Genomic DNA, 17,044 nt, shown 5'->3' on the forward strand with positions numbered 1-17,044 from the left:
TTCCATGGAGATGGGGGTTATTTCCTTTCCCACAATTCAAATCTTTTCCACAGGTCCTGTTTCATTCTGGTCACCCTAATGTTTTGTTGAGGAGAATGTTTTGGATTTTGATCTCAAGAGTTGGCCAACCTCCAGGGAGAACAATGAAAAAGTCTTAAATCACTTTAATAGATATAACAAGAAGAAAAAAATAGAAGGCAGAGAAATGGAGGGACTGAAATATGGCAGTCCCAGCACATCCATCAAACACAGAATACTCTTCTTGAGGTACAGGAGAACACACCAATTAAAAAAAGTTTAGACCTGCTATGGTGTTATAAGGGGTTCCGATGCCCAAAATGCCATTCAGATTTATGTATGAAAAATGTATTTTGATATTTTCTCCAAATTAGGGTGCTAGGGAATGTTCTGTGTGCCTCACATACTATCACATTAACATTAAGCTTACACCTAGACCATCTCAGTAGTACCTTGGGAAAAACATATTTCTAGGGAGTGACTCAGCCCCATCTGAGATATTGTCTTCAGAAGACGGTGACAAAGATCATAGAATTATAGAATCATAGAATGGTTTGGGTTGGAAGGGACCGTTAAAGATCATCTAATCCAAACATGTTCTCCAAGAGGGAGAACTCATGTAGGAATCAAATGAAACCTAAGGATTAAATAGCTTCCTGAACTACGTACAAGTAGAAAATGCATGTGCATTTGGTCTCATAAAGTCAAGTAGATAACAAAGCAGTAGTGATACTCCTTATACAATGCCCATCAGCTTAGTGAGCAGTCATGCTATGTTGCTGATAGGCTGTGCAGTGTGGGTTGTTCAGGAGAGTCTTACTAAGTGTTGTGCGCTATTTACACATAGTTTACAAAACTTGGGTGGGTCTGGCTGCTTTGACCACTTGCAGCTTCTAGTGATATCAATAGAGTTCTGTAGCAGGTGCCTAGAAAGACAGTTTGGTTATTGTATTATCTTCATACCAGGCCCCTTTCAGCAAATCTAAAATGGGTTTCTAATAATTTTTAGCAATGTACAGGGCACTAGAAATTACAGAGTTTATGTGGAGAATATTTTTTATTGAAGACTTTTTTTTCATCTCTGCTCTAAAAGTACAGTATACACAACCTTTCTCCTCAAAAGCTGATAAATGGTTTAGCCATTATTTAAAGTTCGGGAAAAGGCAGCTACAGAAATAACATTTTAATGTATTCCAGATTAGACTTCATGCTATATTTGTAATAAAGACTTGTTTCCAACATTGGTTGGCAGATCACTCATACGGACAATTATCCAAATAGCTATTAGGATACGATTGCGCTCATTTCCAGGCAATGCAAGATTGCCAGAACTCAGCTTGGCTGGCGGTTGGATTTTGGTTTGACTTTTGGAGAAAACCACAAGAATTTGTCAGTCGTCTTGGCTGTAAGGGAGTCTTCTTGTCTTGAGGCTATTCTTTTTCCTCTTCAAATATAGAAGGCAAAACATGCTCTTGTTTGGTTTGGGTTCCTTTTTATTTATTTCGTTATCTCTCACCTTAGTGGCATCAGGAGGAGAAGGCTCAGATGTGACTAGGTTAGGAGGTGAGAGACCTCTCCCATCATTCATAGAAAAGAGGAGGGTCAGTTTGAGAAGAGCACGTGTTTTCTGGAGGGTGAAAACTGAAAAGAAAATCAAAGGTCATGAATTTCTTTTACTGGGGGAAGGGAGCTTAAAGGAGGGAATACTTAATGCCAAGCTAAATCAGTGTTAGTTGGGAATGGAGACTCCCTCTCTTTATGCATTATGCTAATGTGTCATTTGGCAGATCTGAATCATGCTGGCTAGTTTAGTCAAGAGCTTGAGTCGAAGAACACCAACTCCCTCAGAAGGAAAAAGATCTCTTTGTGCCAGGGAACATGTTCTGTGGTGAGATGATGTAATTGTTTAAGTCACAGATGCAGTGGTCAGGAAGCTTTTTCATATTGAAAGATAGGTAGGTCCACAATGGCCCATGAAACGTCAAGTAACTCCAACCATTCCCTTTGCTAGAGCTTAGAACAGAAACAGGTTCATTACTTGTTGCCAGTCTAGCGTGGGTGCTGCTTAGACCAGCAGGCAGAGGTTGGGGGATGGTGTGTCTCTCTCTCTCAAGACTTACAATAGTTCATTGCAAGACCTGAAATAAGGTGCTTCAGTGATGATGCCTAGTGTTCTTCCCTTTGTAAAATGGAGATAAGAAGTCTGGAACCAAATCATAAGCATTGCATTGCTGAAATAAAATTTATGAAAGATAATGTGCTCCTTGTGACAACAGGGAACTTGATAAAGGATCCAAAGCTCTTTTGCCTCTCGTTATTTCTATAATCAGATAGAAGGCTTTGGATAAACACATCACATTAGCTGCTAGGAGGTGCCAGCATTTCTGAAAAATATCTTTCCAAACTCTTTGTTTCTCAAGAAATAGTCCAGGACTAAAGCATCTTTTTTCTCATTTGCTTGTCCTGAGTAACAACATATACTGTATTGTAGCTGAACAGTGAAACACCGCTTCAGCCACCGAAGCTGATAAACACAGTGGCAGTAAGGCTAGTGAAAATGAAAACATTAGAAGGACAAGGATATCACAGGCATATTTTGTTAAAAAATAATCTCAAGATCTTCTCTGAGCTCCAGTTGGGTCTCCTTGTAAAGACTTTTCCATGGGGTGAATACTGCAACATTTAATGTCTAGAAACCCTTTCTTGCTGGCTACGCTCCAAAACAATGACTGCACCAAAAGGGCTGAGGCATATCCTACCAATGGAGCAGAAAATTGCTTCAAGGCTAATAGCAGTAACACCTTGGCGAAGCAAACACTGTAATTAGTAATAAAGCAGCACCCATGCCCAATAGGTCTATTGTGTCCCATATACGATTTTGCTCTTTGGTGCAAAGGGGAAACGTGTGTGTGAGTGAGAATGAGTGTATAGAGGTAATCCCCATCCAGTATGTTAATGATGAATGTGCTGCAGTTGGCATAAAGTGGAACATATGCCAAGATGAGGCCCTCTTGTTCCTTCCAATCCCCCACCTACATTCTCCCAAACACCACATTATATTTTTAGCATTTTTATTTTCTTGGAAAAATATATAAACTGCAGTTATAAAATGTGTTTAAACAAATGAAATGGAGCTAGCAGGTGTACAAAAACGTCCTAAAATGCTTCCCATGGCTGCAGTTAAAAAAAAAAAGTAAACTTAAACAGTTCCATAGTGGAAAAAAAAAAGCTCTAGGTAGAGTATATAAATGTCATTTTTTCACACTGCACAGTCACTTTCATTTTTGACTCTTAAAATCCACCTAGAATCATTCTTGGTTTGGATCTTCATTTCTCACCCACGTTAAAGGAGTTAATTCTCCCATTGCCATCTGTGAGGAAATAATATACCAGAGGTACCACTATTTTAAATTCTGAGGTCCCCAGCACATCATGTGCTAATCTGCAAAGCTGTGAATGTATTCTGTTATTTACTGGTTTTGTCATCTCCATGTTGAATCTGGAGAAGACTTAGGTTCAGTTTGGAGATTATTTATATTCAGGATTTAATTTTTAGTAGAACAGGGTTGCATTTACAAGCTTAATCAAAACTGAAGGGCTGCTGGCAGTGCACGTAAAAATATAAGCACATATATGTAGATTTGTATATATGTATGTATACACACAGAGAAGATGTCAGCCCAAAATAATTTATAATCAAAATACACCATTAGCCAAGAGACAGGAGGCTATGCAAAGAAAGAAAATAATTCGTTCTAAGTAGAGCTGGAAATAGACTTTTGTATTGTACTTGTGCTGCCTGGTTTGGTGGAAATCCTATAGGAAAGGGATTATTTGTGAGGTTAAAATTGAATGGATTCTAACGTTTCTTTGCCCTCTGAATGCTCAGAGGAGTTGATACATGGAATTTTGGATAAGGCCTATCACAAGCGCTTTGTAACAATTGCTGAGCAATTTTAGCATAGGGAGGGAAGTGTTGTAGCATACATACACAGCCTTTATCATAACAGGGCAGCCCTACCACCTCTCTCTCCATTGCACCTCTCTCTCCATTGCCCCTCTTATATCTTCCTTCCGGCAACGATCACGTGTCTGCTCACAATTCCCTTCACCTGTTTCTGCTCTTGAATCAGCTGGTACTCATTAGGCCACCTCTTAATTCTTCTCCACATCTCCCCCTTTTTTGTTTATGATTTTGTAGCATTGCCAAAGTCCTATCCGAAACTCCTGATTCCAGAATTCTTCTCCACAGGGAAGAGGTAGGCTTTCATTTGACAATGAAAAGTGGCATTTTTACACCTGACTCTGAACATTTCTCTCTACCTACCTAACCTTTGTTAAAATGCTTTTTTCCTAAAATTGCTCCCATCTCAGAATTTTTTATCTTATTTTTGTCTCATTTTTTGTTTGTCTCTTTTTCAAAATATGAGGAATTATTTTTATCTGTGTGTGTGCAATTTGAATTCTGTCCACTTGAAACCGAGATCAGGATAATAGCAAGATATTTTGCTCTCCTGGAGATGGCTTTCAGTTTCATGCTGCCCTTTAAAAAGTTACCTCAGAGAAGGACTGTACTACAGAAAAAAATACAGAGGGAACCCATGGTCCCTGAGGTAGGAGATACTCAAATCAGATTTCTTGATTCCAGCAACATATTCGGTCCTATTTGGCATCTCTCGTGCTTTGGTTTTGCTACAGCCTGCTAAAACTCATATTATTCCAGGAAGCCACATTCTAGAAATAAAGCCCCCATCCATTTTTAAAATTCCTCTTTGTAGTCTTCAGCTAGGCAGCACGGTTCCGTACAAGTTCAATAGAGGACTTTCTTTCGAGCAATCAGGGATAACAAAATACATTATTTTTAAATTAAACAAACCCTCATTTTTTTTCCATGGGAAATTACTCAGAGTGCAGTAAAATGTGTCACATTCATATTTCCAATCTTTCTGAAACAGTTTGGTTCTCTACGTAAGTTTTTTTAATGCATAAATTTCATGCAAGATCAACGTTTTCCCATCTCTGCTCATTTGTTTAAGCCTAAGATATCCTATTTAACTCTGATAGAAAAGTTGTACCAATTATTTTTACAGGAATAAAGTTCACAATCACTATACAAATTATTAAATAAATATAATTGCTGTTGTTTTGACTGATTAAAACTTTTCAAATGAATACCAAACTTCAGGTGTGCATCTCAAAGTGTATTCTTGATTAATCTAGCCTTGCACAGTTTTCTGAAATGTTTGGTTCAAATCCTCAATCCTATTTACTTTATTGAACACCCACTGTTACTCTGGTATGTTAATTTAAGTATGCTTCTCCAGCCCTACTCAGCGTGCTGATGTGAGTATTAATGTGCAATGCTGACAAATGTGTATGGACGGATTATTCCCAGTTGTGTGTCCAATTTTCCTTTAATGGGTCATTTTCTTCTGAATGGGTAGTTCATTCCACCACTGCTCTACAAAACTAGAGACCTGGTTTGAATCTGCTATCTACTAGATGGCTGCAAGTGTGATATAAGTTCTGCAAAATGGTATGGATTCATTTAGAAACTGAAGAGGAAAAGAAATGGAGAAGAGGAGAGATGGTTCACTTGTCTGAGATACAAGGTTTCTGGCTGCATAAGAGCAACTGCAGAATGAGGCAAAGCCAAATGACAGTAAATGAAAACATTTTGGAATGCAAAGGACTGTTGAAAGTGTTTGGAGATGTCTTCTCATCTAGTATAAAATTATCGTTATTCCAGCTTCTACAAGCTTTTTGGTATCCCCATCTCTGAACAGAATTACAAACCTAATTACCAGAAATGATTTCTTAAAGCCTGAAAGCAATCCAGCTGACTGTGCTAACAGTGATGGACTTGGAGCAAAACTATTTTAAACTCATGATCCATATGCGGTATGAAGTTTAACATGATTTGCTGTGAGGCTGTTAAGAGGACTGGAGCTCTATATTCAAGCCTGTCCGTATGCACAGACAAGTGAAATCTTTTCAAACAAACAGGGTGGAAATTCTTGGCTTCTCCAGGAACCGGCCTGATTTCCAGCGGATCGTGGTTTGGATTCCCAGTCTGCCCTTGGCATTCCAGTTTTCCCCCTGCTTGCCACAGCTAGATTGTGTTTGCTGTTTCTGGACCGAAATGCTGAACAAGATCCTGGTGCCTCAGGTAGGCGATATTTTACCATGGAGGAAGAAATCCCTGTCTGAAGTCAGGGAATGGAACCTGCTAGTTAACAACTGGCAAACCTACAGGAAAGGAATTGAGCTGCCGTCATATTAATGGCCGGTGTTTAATTTCTTATAGGTAAAACATAAGAATATGGTGGTCCTCACATTAGTGGTCTAACTACAGAAAGGTCTGTGTAGAAAGGTAGCACCGTTTCCTTCCATCTACCATTAAGGGTCTTGCAGATCTGCCAGAAAAGGGAAAATTAACCTTCTGTGGAAATCCAGCAAAAGGCCTTTTCCCCTTTAAATCATTAAAGGAGAACTTAATGATGCATCAATCTGCAGAGTGCATTTCAGCCAGATGCACACAGGCATTTGGGTATTTGACTGGCTGCTTTGAAGACACTGAAGCTCCATTTTGCCTCCTTAGACTTACCAGACTTATTGTAGGTAGTAATAACTACATTTCGCTCTACCATTTCTGAACTGGGAAAGGTTAGAGGCTGTTGTGATCGGTAATAATATCTGTTGCTGAACTTAGCTCTGCTGTAGCCAACGTGCTAGTTTCTCTGTGCATGACTGGCAAAAATAACAGCACCAAGAAGAGAAAGAAGACTCGGCCCTGTGCAGGGACAGATGAAAGACGACTGAAGTTTGGCTGACAAAAAGCTCAGTGAGGCATAAATGAATGGGTTATGATTATGCTCAAAATGATAGTGACAAAAAAAAGAGAAAAGCCTGTCTTTTCTAAGACCCTTTTAAATGCAAAGACTCATCTATAGCCAACAGATGCATGGTACAGAATTTTCATTGGCTGGAGACCAAATTAGGGACAATGCTATACATGAAACTTGCTCATTTGACCAATGTTATGCTTCATTTTCATCAGTGCTGTCCATGGAATATTAGATATTCTGGCAGTTATTTAATAAGGCAAATGCACACAAGGAGCCCTTTAAGGTAAAAAGTAAAATAATCTCTATTTTCTCTTCAGGAGGTTTTGGCAAATGGGAAAAGATGGAGAGGAGGGAATAAAAAGTGTATGTGAAACAAAAGTTTTAACAGTCTGTCTAACCAATTGGTATAATTAAGTTTTACTTCAGCCCTCAGGAAACCCCAGGGAAGTTTGTGGCATCCCAGTTCATGTGCATATTAAGTAGAGGATCATGTAACCTTCATGCGATGTTGGAAAAGGTTGTTTTTTAAAGAGTTATAGCACTCCTTTATAGCAGTATCAATCTGAGGTAGCTCTGGACTGCAGCAGTGTTAATCCAGAACTGTATTTGGTTGCACAAAGTTGAGTTTGGATTCACTGAAGTTCTCCAAATTAGAAGTGGAGGGAATGTAAATGAAGGGAGGAACATGAGCTGAACCAAATGGGTTGGAGCCCTGACCAGACACCCCTAAGAACCAGTTAACGGTGGGAGGTCACGGAATATCCGTAAGGGAGGTGTACCATGTGCTGTGAGAGGGTGAGCAATGTTCTTCTATTGTCCCAGACAAAAGCAGTTCCCATTCTCCTCCTTTTGACTGGTACTAAGATGTAGAGGATCTTTCAGCACTGTTGGTGAAAAACTTTGAGGTGGTATCAGAAATGATGGAATTTGGTCCCACTCTGTCCCCCCAAGCCACTCTTCCCATTTACATCCTTAAAAGGAGGTGGATGCACGAGGAGGACACAGGACCTCCAGGAGTTCCTTGGAGGGTGCAGAATGGGGTCTGCCACAGACTTGTCCCAAGGACACGCTGCCCTGTGACTGTGTAACAGCTGTGCTGTAAGAAATCAATATAATAAGGAGTCATTCCTTAAGATTGTCAGTAATGGTGTCTTCTAGTGAAAAAGAAGTAATGGGAGTAACCTCTTCAACAAGGGCAACATTGTCCAGTAAGCAGCTTGGTTGGCAAGCCAGCGATCTTAGTTTCTTCCAAACATACTTATCTGCCCAATATACCCAATTCTGCTCACCCTCAATAGGCTGAATTGCTTAATTTCTTACAATATAGGAGTTAGTCTCTTATCTTCACCAAGTCCTTTAATACTTAAAACTATCAGTTTACACTGACATAATTTCTTCCATTCAATACTAGGGTAAATCCTCAGCTGCTGAGATCAGTCCTGTTCCACTGGAGTGATATTGGATAAAATTTGCATTGGAACTTCTTTCCAAATAAAAAATTGCTTTTTAATTCTAAATGAAAAGAAAAGCATAAGGAGATTTTCTGTATAAATTGATTCATAACAACTTTAGTAGGCTTCCTGAGAAGATCTCAATCATGATATCTCATTGTATAGGTAGGGAAATAAAGAGCCAGGAGGAAGGAAATTGCAACTCATTTTAACATGTAAACCACTAATGAGATTCAAAGTTACAAATTCTAACCCTTACCTGTTCTTCCCTTCTTTAGCCCTCAGTCCTCTAAGCAGTCCCAAATATGATACAGCACTTTAAGAGACAAACATTCCTATGGTATTTCAAGAGTGCTGAGGTGGGAGATATAGATTTACGAAGGCCCTACAGTGAGGATTTTTTTTTAGCCCCCCAAACAATGCTGTTATAGAACATGTCCTCACAAAATATTCAACCCTTGCACATTTCCATTTTGGGCTTGCAACCAGGTGTGTCTGAACTCTCTGCAGCAGGGTTTTACCCAGCGTGATTCCTGGAACGTAAATGCAGCTTGTCCCCATGTGTTTTCCCCAGCAGCTTCAGTTCCTGAACAAGCAGTTCTTTCCTTGCACGTAAGTCACCTACATGCTGGAAAAAAACCAGAAGGAACCTGCAAATAGCTGCCTTGCATAATGTCCTCCAACATAGGCAGGCATCTTCTCGTAGATGTCTCTCTTGGATTTCTTGGCTTAGCTGTCTCAAAGGCTGGAATTGTGCACAGTGTTACGTGGTACTCTGGCTTTTTTTGACAAAGTAATGGGAACGGAAGGAGTAAAGGCTACGGCACCCGCTAAGCTCACATTATGTGATCTAAATCAACAAATACTAAGTGGGAGCCAACAGGACATTTGCTTCAAAACTCCATATGTTAGTGTTCTGGTCCAGAGCGGTAAACACAGCCCAAGTCCACAATGGTTATTTCTTTAGCTCAGGTGGTAGCAGCACATTCCTCTGATGCAGAACGTCCCAGGCTTGCTCTCACAGGTGACTTTCTGCCACAGTAGCACTTCCACAGCTGCTTACTGAGAATGGCAAAAACCTAGCATTTTATAAATCAGCTCTTCTGCAAAAAAGCTGTTCAAAGGTGCTCTGCTAGGGCTCCCATGGAATGAGTTGGACACCTGCCAGGGATGGCTTAGTTTTGTATGATCTTGCCTCTTGGAAAGGTTTTGGACTGGATGATTTCTTGAGATCCCTTCAAGCCCTACCTTGTAGGATTCTAAACATCTTTATTTTCATCGCCATTGCATCAAATGTTTGTCTTTATTTCTTTCCCAGGCCATCAGCCTGCTTACTTCTTCTTCTGAGAAACAGCATGCCTCTCTAATGCAAAGCATTAAAGCCACCCCACTAATCACATAAGGGTTAAAAACATGATTGGTGGGCAAAGAACCCCCCCTTTTTTCTGCAAGGTTGGTTGAAATTGTGAATAGAGACTGACAGCTTGCCTGAGTGTTTGTGGTTCAATTTGAAACCACAAGACCCAGAAGCACATGGTTTAGATTCAGTGTCTTTCTCTAGCTAACACGAACCATTTGTTCAAGCAGCTTGGCTATCTGTTGGAGAATAGTTTTGCACCAGGATCAGCCTTGATTCACCCCAGACGGCCGAATACATTCAGATGGAAACCCAAAGAAAAAAAGAAAAAAATTCCCAAACAAAGGCTTGCATTTACTTTTTCTTGTTTATTTTTGCAGCTTGTAAAGGAGCTACTAATATCCTGGTAAAAAAAAAAAGAAAAAAAAAGAAAAGAAAATCTGAAATGCCAATCAAAAGCAGCGCCAAATTAGGTAGTGTTTACTTCAAAAATACGTTTTTCATTGCCTTTTTTAAGGCAAATTCCTGTAAAATAGTAATGTCAGGGAGGGCATGGAAAGAAGAGACTTAAGTGACTTGAAAATATATTTAGACCAATCTTTTCAAATTTGGCTGTGTAAAATGAGGCACATAATAAGGCTAAAGTTTAGTCAATGAGCTTTCACATGTAAAGCACTTAAATATACACCTAATACTAGTAATTTACTTTAAAAGTCCACTGTCCATAGAAAAACATAAGCTTAAGTGCTTTATTGCTTCTAATGAACAGCAGAAAGGTTGAACACCTCTGTGTCAAGTTGGAAAATTAAAATACACAAGAAGGAATGTCCACGTCCGGACGTTTTGCACAGCTACAGGATAGTCTCCACGTCGTATCCGTAGGTCCCAGCCACCTTTGCACAATGCTGAATTTACTTCAACTCCTTTAGAAACCAGGTGAAAGCATCATTACCCAAATTATGTAGAGCCATTGAAAAGACTTGCTAAGGGGAGTGTGAATCAAGTGGGATTAGTATTTGGAAAGTCTGGGTTTCTTGTCTACTCATTGATTATCTGCTCTGTACTTCTAATAGCTTGTCACCGAGCAGCATTTTATCACGTTGCTTCTGATTTACTCATCCCCTGGCTGAAACGAGCTGATGCTACTGCAGAAAGCAGGACTTGCTACAATAATGCATTATATGTGCAAAAACTCTGTGCAAAAGAACAGCCCTTACAGCTTGATAGGAAGTAGATTATACATTTAAGTCATTACCTTGCATACATCAGCATAGAGAAAGACAGAATGAAGACATATATATTTCAAGTCTGAAATAGGCTTCCAACTACCACCAAGTACTAAAAAGGGAAGGTGAACTAAGATAAGGTTCACTTCCTCGAATTTAAGCTGTCTACAACATGGCTCATCGAGCTGGCCTTGCAAACACCTATTTCCATCTCCAGGCGCTCTTAGACAGCTAGCTGTTGTGCTGCGTTGCTCTCTGGTGCTGCCCGTCCCAGAGCAGGATTTGCCCAGCACAGTGTAACGGATGGGAAGCACGGAAGGGTGGGAGCGCTCCCCTTTCCTGCTCTCAGGAACACGCAGGCTAATTTGCTCTAATAAACCAGCTTGTTGGTTTTACACTCGCACACTCGCTAAAATGAGGTAACATCACGGCATTCAGGCCGACTGAGAAGTGAAAAAGAGGTAATTCGATGAATTATTGTGGTGAGGCAATAAACCAAGTGTTCAGTTACCCCAAATCACAGGTATCAGGGCTGAAATGAATTCTCCTAAAACAATTTCCCATCATCTAGCCCCTGGGATTAGTTGTTTTATCTTTCTCCTTCTCGATATAAAACTGGTTCCAAGATATTACGTTACAATACAGGGAACCACCTACTGTACTCAGAGGTGAAGTACCTTGGAAGAAAAAGAATACTTCTCTGCTATGTCTCTCTATCTCCTAGTTAGGAATAAGTGACCGTAAAATCTGTGTATGTGTGAAACCACAATATATTCCCCTGTTCTGTCATTAAAAGCCACTCACAACATAAATGTGAATCAGAGGTGGGAGTGCATTCACCGGCAGGGAGGAGCATGCGATTATATACCATGAGTTTACTTCCAAGAAAAGATTATATTTCTGGGAATTCAAAATAACATATATTTTATTTTAGTATTATGGGAATATTGAAACGACTTCTAATGTTACTGCTTTTTAAGCTACTATATAATCACAGTATAATTTTTATTAACAAAAAGACTTTATAACTTTAGAGATGTGCAGCAGTCGTTGCAAAGCTAATGAAGTGAGCATGAGGCTTTAAGGGCTGAGATACACTGTAGGTGTATCAGGAAAACTGCCTTGGCAATTTAAAAGCTGAATAGAAATGCAGGTTTAAGGTTAACGTCTGTTGTTTAAGCCATTTGGCTGGGCAACAGGAGTGGAGCTATACTGAGCTATTCACCAGAGACACACACTTAGTGAGCCCCCTTCTTTTCTACTTCCCTCCAATTTCTTCAGACCTCCAAAAGGTTTTTCAACCCTTAACTTGCATGATCACCTTTTGTGAAAGAGAGGCCTGAAATAATGGTGCTTTGCTCCTGAGGTTTGTGTAGTAAAAGCAAGCGTGCAAAATAACCCTCTTGAAATGGCACGAAGAGTAGTTGGGAAGAGCAGATGCTCCAGGTACTTGAGCCCTACAAAATTATCAAAACTAAAACATCGTGCTCGGAGTAGGATGAATACCATTCCTACATCGGCGTGCGCTAGGTTGTGTGTGTGTGTGAGCTCTTGTGCTAGTGGCTGGGAACCTGTGCACAGTGAAAGGAGTCCACATACTACACAAAACAGTGCCAACAACATGGAAAGCCATCTAGGAAGACTGAACCCTTAAATTACGAAAGCATACATTTGACTCCGAGCAAGGAATTGGACAGTAGCATTTAGAATACTGTCTCGCCTGATTTGCTTTTATATCTGTTTATTTTATTTGGACACTAGTGGGTGCTTGTTAGTCCTCACCATTGTGACTGCTGATGGCTTTTATTTCTTTGGTTACAGCGGGTTTTATTTCATGGATCAATCAAAATCTGCTGAAAAGGGAAAGTGTGTCCCTGACATATGCCATGTGTTCAAGCAATAAATAATCCACCATGCAGTCACATGAAGAAAGAAGGAGGGCCTTGGCAAGAAGATGGGCTTGTTCGGGAGGCCGGTTCTGTCTTGAAGAAAAGTGAAACTCCTTCTCCAGATGTGGAATTTCCCTTATGTAGTGACACATAGGTGAGGCTGGAATGACAGTGTTGTGCTTCCATAGTTAATTATTTTGCTCTAGGTTTACAGTACAAAGAAGGCATGATAACATACCAAGAGCCTTACAACATGACAGTCTTTTTTTAAAACATAGGAAGGATAAGAAATGCAAACTGGTTAATTCTTAGAGCGTTCTGTTTCCATTTAGTGTTTTGCTTGCAAACGTGGCTTCAAATGTCTGCGATTATCAGACTCCTTTTGATGAATGATATTATGACAAGTTACTTCTACTGTTTTTTCTATTGGGAGAAATCATGTTTATGGAAACATAGAAGGGAGGAAAAGATAGCTTCAGGTTTAGGTTTTACTTTCCTATAAATAAAGCCTTCTGAACTGTGTCTCATTTGGAAATGGAATCATTTTCTGTTAACAAAAATATTAAAAAAATCAGGATGATATTTTACTAAAATAAGATTAAATAAAAAATATTAAATTAATAAAATGAAATAGTATCACTTTTACCAGCATGGGAAACTTTTACTCTTAAAAAGCTGAAAGACTTCAGTGTTATAGCTCTCAAGAGAGCACAGAAAAGTTTCCCTAATTTTAATGAAAGTGTGACTACCTCCTGTGGATAAGAATAAAGAGCCTGGTCTGCAACTTACAGCATTTGTTCATATGAATACAATTAGTTCACTTCTTTGTACGATCAAGTGATACCCAACAGAAACAAGCCCAATAATTATTTACAAACCATATGATTCTGGTTGTGGCCTTGCTTATTGTGCATGTGGTGCAGTTGTTTACACCAGTGCGTGTGTTTTACACCCCTGGTTCAGAAGGCACCGAAATAAAGAGCTGTGTAAGATGGGAGCTGATGCAGTTGTGTGTGGGACTGGCGTGGCACGGCTGCCTGTGAGAGGAGGGGACCGGAGGCGAGGCGGCCCTGCCTAGCCCTGTGCCATTTTTCTCGTTGAACCAGGTCAGATGTCTAAAAAGCTGATGGGTGCAAGGCACTGGAAAGCAAATAAGAAGCAAACAAAGCATGAACCTAAGCCCTTTAATGATTTTTTTACCTAAGATGACTGCAGACCTGATTCTCATTCAGGTTAAGGCTCCTTTTCGCACGTTACTGGAGCATTGTGCAGGGGGTTGGACTAGATGAGCTTTAAAGGTCCCTTCCAACCCAAACTGTTCTATGATTCTGTGATTCTACTCTTTATGTCCCTGCAGGCATCTGTCTGTTTTTCATGACACACCCTTTGTGGCAAGACAGATTTTGGACTCCAACCTGAAATACGGTGGAAGATTCAGCCCTACCTGGTCATCAATGCACTGTTTTATTTCAGTACTACACAACATGACATCTTTGCTTGAAGGGAAGGGGATCTCCATGAATTATAAAGGGGAAATAGTTGCAGTAGCAAAGCCAGGAAGAGATGAGCTGCAGGCTCAAGCACCGTGGATGTCGTCTACTTTACGGTGGTGCACAAAGATGATGGAGGGTGCAAGGGGTGCCGGTGACCTTAGCCACCCCAGACGCACATTTGAGTCCAGGTTACAGCTGACTGGAATCCTGAGGTTTTACTGGCCAGGAGCCAGTTTGAAACCCGCTCAAGCCACCCTAGTATTTTATAACATTGTAAAGACGGTATTGTTTAAAACATTTCAAAAATTCTCCACACAATCTGGCAGCCTTCCAAAACCGTCTTAAATGAGCCAAAACTATCAGCAGCCACCCACCTTCCTGTCCATTATCCTCTGATTAATGACATTCCACCAACAGGGTCCGACATTCAGAATCTCCCTGCTGCAGGACCTCTGCGTAAATATGATCTCTGAGACCTGTAAATTGTCTGTATAGTTTGCAGCTGTGTTTTATATGGAGGTGTCTCTTTGTCATGTGGTGACCATGCAGGAGGGGGCTCTCAGGGGGCGGAGAGAGAGACCAGGGCTTGCAGCATCTTGTAAAACCTTAATTAGACATAGCAAAGCAGGAGAAATCAAATCACGCTGGAGGTACGATACTCTGTTTCAGTGATCGTTTTTGCGCTCCTTATCCAGTCACCTTGTACTTTCTGAGTCAAAACAGCCATAGTAAGAACAACCATAAGAAATAGCTAACAGCCAGCTTCTTCAGTTGGAATTAATTATTGAACAGATTTAGCTCCATTAGGAAAAAGATGATCAATGTTTATTTCCTGTTATAGATGCAACATATAGATGGTAATTAGTTACAGGATCAGCATTATTTAGGCGTCTTGATCAGTGGCCATGCTGCTTCCTTCTGCAGTGTGGATGCAGGGTATTTTCCAGGTAGGATGCCTGGAGACAGACATTGCAGTACCTAAGTCAGCCCAGGAATAAAGATAAGCTCTTCAGCAGCCAGTGCTCTTGCGTCCGCCCTGTACCTGCGACAAATGCCCAGTACAGGAAAAGGACAACTCAGAGAGTACCTGGAGAAGTGAGATATTTTCTTAGATATATTGGACGACTTCTGTGAACACTTATAAGATTGGCTGAAATATCTCAGTTTCATTGATGGATAAGCCCCAGAAATAATGAGATGATGAATCAGGTATTGGGAAAGTGAAAAAAGACAAATGACCTTACCCTTTCATCAATGTTTCCTCCAACCTATAGGCTTACCTATAGGTAATTTTGATAGTGTCAAAATTGTGAAAGTTACACTAATGTGTAAATGCAATCTCATCAGCTGATAGGAGTTCATACAATGCCATTTTGCAGAATAAAGAAATACTCCTACTAGTCAAAATCTTGAATTATTGTTTTTCATCCATATGACATTTCCTTTTTCCCCCTGTAATTTTCTATTACCTGACTGCCTGGAAAGGGGAAACTCAAAGTAAAACCATGAAGAAAAGACACATTACTTTGAAGTCAGAAGTTCACACTTCCGAAATGTCTCAGAGTTTCTGCATTGCCCTGGGCATGTGACAAAAGATGAGCAGAACATCTGGTTTGTGATTTCATCAAGAGCTGGGCATTGAAATACCTTTAAAATCTGGATCTGATGTGCCTCAGCTCTTACACAGAGGATCATTTCTTCATGATCATTTATTTTCCTAAAGCATTAATTTTTTTTGCAAAGTAGGCACAAAAGAGGCATGTGGTGGTATGCTGTACAATTCCTTCAGTAGATTTAGGTTTTATGTCCTAAGCATATACGCTGACCTCCATTCAGAATTTGGTGTTATACGTTCATAGACGCACATTTCTGGGTGCATGCGTACTCGAATCTTTCTTTGTCTGTGTGTTTATGTGTATGTATATATTTTCACGTCTATATCAATATATAGAAAAAGTATATATAGGGGCACATCATATGATTTTTAAGAAAGCTTTATTTCCATGAGAAGCTACAGAGTACATTTTCACTCGGCAGTGACTCATCTTTCTAGTTCTTTTTTTTTCTTACTGCTTAATCCAAGAAACTCTGACTAAGTCAGCTCTGCCACGTCCCAAGTGTAGCAGGGATTCCTCACAGTCCTCGATGCAAACAGAACTAGTAATTCTCCTCAGAAATAGCAAGAAATTGCTATTTGCGGGCTCATGCTTTACGCAATGATGACCTTGGCTGAGGCAACCCAAATGGAAAGGGCCGCAGCGCATGAAGTCAATGCCACTGTGGTAAATAAAGGCAGCGCCAGGAAGGCACAATTTCAACATCGCCTGGCAGATGAAGCATAGCTGGGCAGGGGCACTACGCGTATGAGCTATATTTTCTTAATAGCAGTCTGGGAACCTCATGGCACTATGTCATAGTGAGACAGTCCAGTTTTGTATCTCAGCTTGTTGTTTTTATTAATTTTTTTTTTTTTTTAATATGCAGACCCTTTTAATGTTCTACACAGCCATTAAAAAGAACTATAATAAAAACTGATGGGCTACAGAGGTAGACTGGAAGCAGAATGACAGGTATTTGTCAATGGCCCAGGGTAATGTAACTTCAGAGGATTTCAGGTATTGACTGAAAAAACTTAGAAAAGAAAAAATGGAGAACCCATTTCAGCACGACAACTTGGCATTAAGAAATCATTGAGTGAGGCAGGTTGTAGACCATGATTTAGACTCACACATACCATTTTAGATAGTAAGAGTCGTATTAGG

Source organism: Calonectris borealis, chromosome 20, assembly GCF_964195595.1.
Source record: "Calonectris borealis chromosome 20, bCalBor7.hap1.2, whole genome shotgun sequence".
In the NCBI taxonomy this organism is placed as follows: domain Eukaryota; kingdom Metazoa; phylum Chordata; class Aves; order Procellariiformes; family Procellariidae; genus Calonectris; species Calonectris borealis.